Here is a 9,803-nt window from a genome sequence, read left to right on the forward strand (position 1 = left end):
ACAGAGTGAGACTCCATCTCAAAAAAAAAAAAAAAAAAAAAGACATGGAAAGGTTAAAAATAAAAGGCATAGAAAAAGGCATATGTGGTAAAGACTAGCCAAAATAAAACCGAGGAGCTATATTAATATCAGACAAAATAGAACTAAATACAAAAATCATTATTAAGGATAGAGAGGATTAATAAATAATGATCAAAGGTTCAATTCTGTAGGAAGGTATAACCGTTCTAAATTATATGTACCTTCATGGGTACACTGAAAGTCCAGACTTTGCCACACTGATATATGCATGTGAGAAATCTGCACTTGTACCCACTAAATAAATACAAATAATAAATAAATTATATGCATCTAATAAAACAGTCTCAAGATAAATAGGAAAGTAATAGAATTCTAGAGAGAAATCAGTACAAACCACCGTTATGGTAGATACTCCACACATTCGTCTCAAGTATTAATAGGTTGACTAGGTAAAAATCAATGAAGATATAGAATATTTGAATAATACCATTAACAAACTTGATTTATTGAAGATCTATGGAACCTTGTCCCCTATAATTAACAAATTCATATTTTTCCATTGTAGTCTTTAATTCCATTTGAATTGGGTTTTTTGGTCATGTGTAACTAAGAATCCCACTTCTGTTTTAAATAACTAGAAAGTTTCTATTCCCTGCGAATAAACCCTGATTAACACACCAAGTTGAGTTTTTCCCAGAAATTCAAGGATAGTTTACATTAGAAAACCTGTAAGTGACATTTAGTATACAGATTAAATTAAAAAATTACCTCAATGATTACAGAAAAAGCATTTGATAAAACTTAATACTAGCTAAGGCAGGAGGATTGCCTGAGTCCAGGAATTTGAGACCAGCCTGGACAACATGGTGAGACCCCATCTTCATTTTTAAAAAAAGAAGGAAAAAAGATACTAATATAAAACACCTATGTTAATATTCTTAGCAAAATAGGGACAGAAAGAAACTCCTTTAACCCATTTATGCTTGAGGGTGCAATTTTTTGAATTTTTGCTATGACCTTGAGCAGTAGGATCTAAATAACTCCCACATGCTTAGGGTTCCAATAATGGAACACTAGGCATAAATAGGGGTATCCATAAAAAATATATAGGCTGGGTACAGTGGCACATGCCTGTAATCCCAGCATTTTGGGAGGCTGATTGTTTGAGGTTAGGAGTTTGAGACCAGCCAGGGCAACATAGTAAGATCCTTCTCTCTAAAAAAAAATTTAAAAATTAGCCAGGCAAGTTGGTGCATGTCTGTACATCCAGCTACTCAAGAGGTTGAAGTGGGATGATCAATTGAACCCTGGAGGTCAAGGCTATAGTGAGCCATGATAACATCACTGTATTCCAGCCTGGGTGACAGAATGACACCCTGTCCAAAAAACAAACAAACAAACAAAAAGTATAGCAAACCTACCTCTTAATGATCAACAATTGAAAGATTTTCTTTTTAAAATCAGGAACCACACAAAAAAAGGTTCATTATGTTAACTTTTTCTTTTCTTTTTTTTTTTTTTTTTTGAGATGAGTTGCCTATGCTCTGTTGCCCGGGCTGGAGTGCAGTGGTGAGATCTCAGATCACTGCAACGTCTGCCTCGCTGGTTCAAGCGACTCTCCTGTCTCAGCCTCCCGAGTAGCTGGGATTACAGGTGCCTGCCACCACACAGGCTAGTTTTTTGTATTTTTAGTAGAGGCAGGATTTCACCATGTTGACCAGGCTGGTCTCAAACTCCTGACCTTGTGATCTGCCCACCTCAGCCTCTCAAAGTGCTGGGATTGCAGGCGTGAGCCACTGCGCCCGGCTGTTAACTTTTGTATAACATAATTCTGGAAGTCTCAACCAGAGCAGTAAGATAAGATGAAAAAAAATTGGATTGAAAAGAAGAAAACAAAAGCTAACTATTCACAGACGTCATTGCCCGCAGAAGAGTCTAAAGGAAAATATGAGATAATTAAAGCTTAGCAAGGTGACTGGATAAGATACACAAGCTAATTATATTTCTAAATACCAGCGACACACAAGAAAATGTAATTTTTAAAAAGCATCACTTACAATGGCATTAAAAATACGTAAGATATTTAGAAAGAAGTCTAACAAAAGTTGAGTAGGACCAGTTTGGAAACAATTAGCAAACCTTACTGAGAGTCATTAAAGAACGCTTAAGTGAGTGAAGGGATATACTATGTGGATTCAGCATAGTAGTTAGTTCTACCCAGATTGATCTATGGATACAATGCAACTCCACCAAAATCCCATCAGGATTTTTTTGAGAAAACTGACAAATCAATTTTCTTAAGCATATGTGGGAACTCAAAGGCTCAAGAACAGAGAAGATAGAAGCCAGGCATGGTGGCTCACGCCTGTAAACCTAGCACTTTGGGAGGTTGAGGCTGGCAGATCTCCTGAGCTCAGGAGTTCTAGACCAGCCTGAGAAACATGGCAAAACCCCATCTCTTCAAAAAAACCCAAAAATTAGCTGGGCCTGGTGGTGAGCACCTGTAGTCCCAGCTACTTGAGAGGCTGAGGTGGGAAGATCTCTTTTTTTTTTTTTTTTGAGACGGAGTTTTGCTCTTGTTACCCAGGCTGGAGTGCAATGGCGTGATCTCGGCTCACTGCAACCTCCACCTCCTGGGTTCAGGCAATTCTCCTGCCTCAGCCTCCTGAGTAGCTGGGATTACAGGCACACACCACCATGCCCAGCTGATTTTTTTGTATTTTTAGTAGGGACGGGGTTTCACCCAGGATGGTCTCGATCTCTTGACCTCGTGATCCACCCGCCTCGGCCTCCCAAAGTGCTGGGATTACTGAATAGATGGGATTGGTAGCCAAGGCCAGCTCACAAGGGGTCTTGTGTTGCATGTTAAACACTCAGGACTCAACTTTGTAATCAGTGGAGAGCCACTGGAAAGCTTGTAAACATGAACATTACATCATTAGATGTTTGTGTTAGAAATATCAGATAGCCAGGAATGTGTAGGGTACATGAGGCAACAATTAACCTTATATTCTTCCATCAATATGAGTTTCTACAGGGCAAACATCCATTTCCAGTAGGAAATGTCTGTCGATGTGGAAACACCAGTGTCAGAAGAACACACTGCTTTTCTTGGGTGTAGCGTATGAATAGTACCAACTTCACTGATTAATAAACTCAGTTGGGAGTGGTATTAGTCATAGCAGTCTTTGCAGAGGTGATGGCTGAGCTCCACTTGGAACAAGGAAAGAGCACTCCAAATAAAGTAATAGTGATAGAGACAGGAAGCATGGATGCTTTTTGGAAAATGATGCTTAATTTAATATGGCAGAACTCACAGTGCATGAAAGTGAAGGGTATAAAATCTCACATTGGAAGGAAACCTTAAAGGTCATCTTGTGCCACTTTCTAATCATTCCTCTAAAGCCCTGGCTTGAACTCCTTGTGTGATAGGGGCTGGGCACTGACTATTTCCTGGCAGTCTATTTCAGAAGTTTCTGGAAGGTAGTAATTTTTTACCTTAAGCCAAATCTGTATTCTTAGTACAGCTCGAATTTTAACTTAGAACTATATAAGGCAACACATACCTTTTCCATACACAAAAGTATCAGTAATTTAAAAATAGCTATTAAGCACGTTTTGATTGGTTTCTCAGAGGATGTGGTCTACCACTCTTAACTTTTTTCTTTTTTTTTTTTTTTTTGAGACGACTTTTCATTCTTGTTGCCCAGGCTGGAGTGCAATGCATGATCTCAGCTCACCACAACCTCCGTCTCCAGGGTTCAAGCGATTATCCTGCCTCAGCCTCCCCAGTAGCTGGAATTACAGGCATGTGCTGCCATGCCCAGCTAATTTTGTATTTTTTAGTAGAGACGGGGTTTCTCGATGTTGGTCGGGCTGGTCTTGAATTCCTGACCTCAGGTGATCTGCCTGCCTTGGCCTCGCAAAGTGCTGGGATTTACAGGCGTGAGCCACCATGTCTGGCCCACTCTACCCTTTTTCTACTGAAGATTTTTCTAGTGTGTCCATATTCCTTTTAAAATGTGGTACCTGATGCAGAATACAAGATGCATGCAAACTCAAGATTATTCATCTAGATACTGTACTTCTGTTGCTTAAGACAGGACCGTACTGCACCTTGAAAGTCAGGGCAAGAAGTCTGAATTTTGTTCTTTCAGGCGTAGAGAAGCAATGGAAGGTTTTGAGCAGGTAAACACTTTGGGAACCGGGGCCATATCTTACTGTGTATCCCACTGATTCTAACTGAAATGTAAGCTGTAGGTGTCTGTCCCATTCATAGCATGACTTCAGTGCCTCGGGAGGGCTGGGATATTTTAGGTATTTAATATGCCTACATGAATGAATTAATATGAATCTATATCAGTGTATGGCACATAGTGCATACATCAATTCATACTCGTTGAATTCAGGCAGGTAAATGATCAAAGCCACACTTCAAGAAGGTAACTAGCAAGAATGTGTAAAAAGTATTGGACATAGGCTGGGCATGGTGGCTCATGGCTGTAATCCCAGCACTTTGGGAGGCCGAGTAGGGTGGATCACAAGGTCAGGAGTTCAAGACCAGCCTGGCCAACACGGTGAAACCCTGTCTCTACTAAAAATACAAAAAAAATTAGAAGGGCATGGTGACGGGCACCTGTAATCCCAGCTACTCCAGAGGCTGAGGCAGAGAATTGCTTGAACCTGGGAGGCAGTGGTTGCAGTGAGCAGAGATCGTGCCACTGCACTCTAGCCCGGGCGGCAGAGCAAGACTCTGTCTCAAAAAAGAAAGAAAAAAAGAAAGAAAAGTATTGGAGATAACACACACTATAGGGTGAAAACAAGAGGAGTTTTAGCAGTCTCAACAAGGGGAAACAAGGGCTAGGATAACACAGTGAATAACAGAAAGGAAAGAATGGATGTGAGATTGTGAGGGAGAAATTGCGACGACTTAGAAATTAAATGGACATGTAGTGGGAAGAAGAAGTGATAAAGAAAACTCGTGGGCTTGAATTTGGAAAGCTGAAAGAAAAATGTTGCCATTCATAGAATTATTTATTTTGGGGGTGGCAGATATTTTAAGGTACTAGGATAAGATCAGTCTGGGGTAGGTTGAATTTGAATGCACTGACACAATATGCTCAGGAGGCTAAAATGTGGGACTGCAATTCAGAAATAGAGTGAGATCGGCCAGGCACCGTGGCTTACTCTTGTAATCCCAGCACTTTGAGAGGCTGAGGCGGGTGGATTGCTAGAGCCCAGGAATTTGAGACCAGTCTGGGCAACATAGCAAGATCGAGTCTCTACAAAAAAAACAGAAACAAAAACAAATTAGCCCGGTGTGGTGGCACACATCTGTAGTCCCTGCTACTCAGGAGGTTGATGTGGGAGGATTGATTGATCTCAGGAGGTTGAGGCTGCAGTGAGCCGTGATCGCAAAACTGCACTCTAACCTGGGTGACAAAGCAAGCCCCTGTCTAAAAAAATAATAAAAATAAATTAAAATACATTCTTATTAGAAAGAAAGATGCAGATGTTTTGTTTCCAAGTATGCCTTGTATATTTTTTACTCATTTTCATATGCAGTGATCCAGATTTTGTATGGCCTAATGTTTATACAACCTGGGGGTTTCTCTTTAAGGAAAGAATAAAAGATTTAAAATACAAAATTAGGGCCGGGTGCAATGGCTCACTCCTGTAATCCAGCACTTTGAGAGGCTGAGATGGGGGGGATCAACTGCGGTCAGGAGTTCAAGACCAGCCTGGCCAATATGGTGAAACCCTGTCTCTATTTAAAAATATAAAAAATTAGCCAAGCATGGTGGTGTATGCCTGTAGTCCCAGCTACTCAGGAGGCTGAGGCAGGAGAATCGCTTAAACCTGGGAGGCAGAGGTTGCAGCGAGCTAAGATCATGCCACTGCACTTCAGCCTAGGTGACAGAGTAAGACTCTGTTTCAAAAAAAAAAAAAAGGTAAAATGTTTTCAAAATGGGGGGAAAGGTCACAACAAGCTTACTTCTTAGGCAAAATAGCTTTTCTTGCGAAATACACTTTCAAAAATGGTAGAACTAAAATCTGTTTTCCAAAGAGAATATCTGTCCTAGAATTTTTTTAAAAGTGCTTTTAAGGTTCTTGTTTTGTCTGAGATGAGTAGCAGCACTTTCGGGATTAAAGTAGGAGAAAGGAAGTATGGTGTGAAGCTATTGGTTTATGTTAAATTTGGACCTGCTAGAGTGAGAATCAGAATAATGGCATTTACAAATCCTTGGCAACACCAGTTCCGCTTTCAGTTTCAGAAAGATTTTCTTTCTATGTGTTTCTTTTCCAGATCACTGTATTCTTCCCACCTGCAATGCCCTGTCATTCTTGAAGAAGACCAAAATATTAAGAAGACCCAGTTTTTCTCTTCTGGCCGTAAGTTTAGTGCAAAGAGAGAGATGATGGTGAAGAAACACAATAATGAAGGTGTTTTTTACTATAATCCTTAAAATCAAAGACACTCTCTGGCTAATAGGACCAATCAGAGGTCCACCCCCCCAACAACTTTTCTCAAAAAGAGACTCTGCTCAAGACATCCTTTCTCAGATGAAAGTTTAGCTTTTCCTAAAAAGCTCTAATGAAGGCTATGTGCTGTGGCTCACCCCTGTAATCCCAGCACTTTGGGAGGCCAAGGTGGGCGGATCACCTGCGGTCAGGAGTTCAAGACCAGCCTGACCAGTATGGAGAAATTCCATCTCTATAAAAAGAAAAAAAAAAAAAAAAAAAAAAAAAAAAAAAAAAAAAAAAAAAAAAAAAAAAAAAAAAAAAAAAAAAAAAAAAAAAAAAAGCTCTAATGAAAAAGGTCTCAGGCTGAGACAGAAAGGTTGCTTGAGCCCAGGAGTTTGAGCTCAGTCTGGGCAACATAGCGAGATCCTGCCTCTAATAATAATAATAATAAAGCTCTTTACTTCCTTCAGTCATTTCCCCATGATTTCCTAAGTTCATAGGAAGGTGCTCTTAAACTCAGAAGAATTGTTGGAATTTCTCCCAGTGCAGAATCCACCAGGAAGGCAATGTGGGTAGTCACTTACCTTTTGAGAGTGGACATCCAAGGCTAGATTCGCCTGATGCCAGGGCAGTCTCCTCCTACTCCAGTACATCTCTTGGCAGCCTCTGCTTTTATCAGCCTCTTCTGACAAAAGGAGGGTGGTTGGTAGCTCTCTCCCTTCCCTACTCCCATGCTGAACTCTGAAGCTTCATGAATAGTTCAACTGAAACAGGATCAAGTTTCAGACACTCCCATACTGCGAAAATGATCCCACTAGATTAAATTGGAGCCTAGATCAGTGGAGGAATATTTCTACATCTCTGCCAGGGCTGGGGCAGCCACCATTAAAAGCTCAGGTAAAATCTTCTAAGTAGGACCACATGAGTGGTAGAGGATGGATCAGTAGCCAGCTTTTTGGTCTATGCAAATTCTTGGACCCTGATCCTGGTCCTAATGAATAAGAAATGTTGGGGGTGTTAGCCTCTGTGGGTGTGTATGTATGTGTTTAAGAGATGGGGTCTCACAATGCTGCCCAGGCTGGAGTGCAGTGGCTATTCATAGGTGAATCACAGTGCACTACAGTCTCAAATTCCTGGGCTCAAGTGATCCTCCTGCCTCAGCCTCCCTAATAGCTGGGACTATAGGCATGCACCACTACTGCCTGTGGCATCTGTGTTTTAACCAGCTTCTCTAGGTGATTGTGATATATGCTTAAGTTTGAGAATTAGTTGTCAACAGGATCAGTGATGCTTTAAGCTTTCAAATGTTTTCCCGCTTTCCTCAGAAGAATTTACTTGATGCATTTGATTTAAAAAGTCAAAACCCGGCTGGATATGGTGGCTCACCCCTGTAATCCTAGCACTTCCGGAGGCTGAAGTGGGTGGATCACTCAAGGTTAGGAGTTCAAGACTAGCCTGGCCAATGTGGCAAAACCCCATCTCTACTAAAAATACAAAAATTAGCCAGGTGTGGTGCCAGGCACCGTGGCTCATACCTGTAATCCCAGCACTTTGGGAGGTCGAGGCGGGCAGATCACAAGGTCAGGAGTTTGATACTAGCCTGGCCAACATGATGAAATCCCGTCTTTACTAAAAATACAAAAATTAGCCAAGCATAGTGGCACGCACCTGTAATCCCAGCTACTAGGGAGGCTGAGGCAGGAGAATCGCTGGAACCCAGGAGGCAGAGGTTGCAGTGAGCTGAGATTGTGCCATTACATTCCAGCCTGGGCGACAGAGTGAGACTCCATCTCAAAAATATAAAAATAGAAATAAAAATAAAATAGATAAAGTAACTCTTATGAAAGATATGCTATACATAATAAATATTTACTGAATGCCTACTATGTGTCAATCATTGTGGTAGGTGCTGGGAACAGAATGGAGAATGAAGTTTATTCCTGACCCTCAAACCCTTTTTCTCTAAATAATAACAAATATAGTAATTAAAAAACATTTTCAGTTTCCAAGTTCTTCTTGCATTTGACCATACCATCTCAAATTGTGTGGAAAAGTTCAGACAAAGCAAAGGTAATATCTATCCCTTTCCAGGGTAGGGAAAACAAAAACTAGGCTTTGTAGGTCGTTATAATAGCTACTATTTATTTAGCAATGGACCTTAAAACAAAATTGTTATATCTTTTTGCTTTTTGTACTTATAAATGTAATATAATGTCATATCACATTCCATCATTATAGAATAATATAAAAAGATAGAAATCTCCTATTAATTTTACCCTCTAGAGATACATTATTAACAGTTTGGCAGATTTCTCCAGCTTTAATTTCTATATTTGTTATAACTATTATTATTATTGTTATTTTTTGTGATCGAGTCTCGCTCTGTTTCCCAGGACGGAGTGCAATCGCACGATTTCAGCTCACTGCAACCTGCACCTCCCGGGTTCAGACGAATCTCTTGCCTTAGCCTCCTGAGTAGCTGGGACTACAGGTGTGCACCACCACGCACAGCTAATTTTTGTATTTTTATTTTAATTTATTTTATTTTAACTGAGTTTTGCTCTTTTTGCCCAGGCTGGAGTGCAATGGCGCGATCTCAGCTCACTGCAACCTCCACCTCTCAAGTTCAAGTGATTCTCCTGCCTCAGCCTTCTAAGTAGCTGGAATTACAGACACCTACCACCACATCTGGCTAATTTTGGTAATTTTTGGTAGAGATGGGGTTTCTCCATGTTGTCCAGGCTGGTCTCGAACTCCTAACCTCAGGTGATCTTCCCACCTCGGCCTCCCAAATTGCTGGAATTACAGGCATAAGCCACTGCACCTGGCCTAATTTTTGTATTTTTAGTAGAGATGGGGTTTTACCATGTTGGCCAGGATGGTCTCAATCTCTTGACCTCATGATCTGCCCACCTTGGCCTCCCAAAGTGCTGGGGTTACAGGTGGGAGCCACCACACCTGGCCTATAACTATTATTTTTTTTTAATCTTATATTTTGTTTACTTAACAGTGTATCTTGGACATCTTTTCATTTTTATATGTAAAAATCTGCTTTGGCTGGGTGTGGTGGCTCGCTCCTGTAATCCCAGAACTTTGGGAGGCTAAGGTGGGTGGATCACCTGAGGTCAGGAGTTTAAGACCAGTTTGACCAAAATGGCAAAACCCTGTCTCTACTGAAAATACAAGAATTAGCTGGGGATGGTGGCACATGCCTGTAATCCCAGCTACTCAGGAGGCTGAGGCAGGAGAATCGCTTGAACACAGGAGGCAGAGGTTGCAGTGAGCCAAGATCACACCACCGCACTCCAGCCTGGGTG

The 9,803-nt window shown here is 41.0% G+C and overlaps 1 protein-coding gene across 1 annotated transcript in view; it reads right to left on the reverse strand.

The window, feature by feature from the left end:
• Nucleotides 1–7,232, reverse strand: part of CTXND2 (cortexin domain containing 2) — a 14,928-nt gene extending 7,696 nt beyond the window's left edge. The window contains exon 1 of the mRNA XM_037744914.1: nucleotides 7,071–7,232. The gene's annotated coding sequence lies outside the window, so the exon portion shown is untranslated. The remainder of the gene's footprint in view (nucleotides 1–7,070) is intronic.
• Between the last annotated feature and the right edge of the window lie 2,571 nt (nucleotides 7,233–9,803).

The sequence above is a fragment of the Cebus imitator genome, unplaced genomic scaffold, assembly GCF_001604975.1.
Source record: "Cebus imitator isolate Cc_AM_T3 unplaced genomic scaffold, Cebus_imitator-1.0 Scaffold188, whole genome shotgun sequence".
Classification (NCBI taxonomy): domain Eukaryota; kingdom Metazoa; phylum Chordata; class Mammalia; order Primates; family Cebidae; genus Cebus; species Cebus imitator.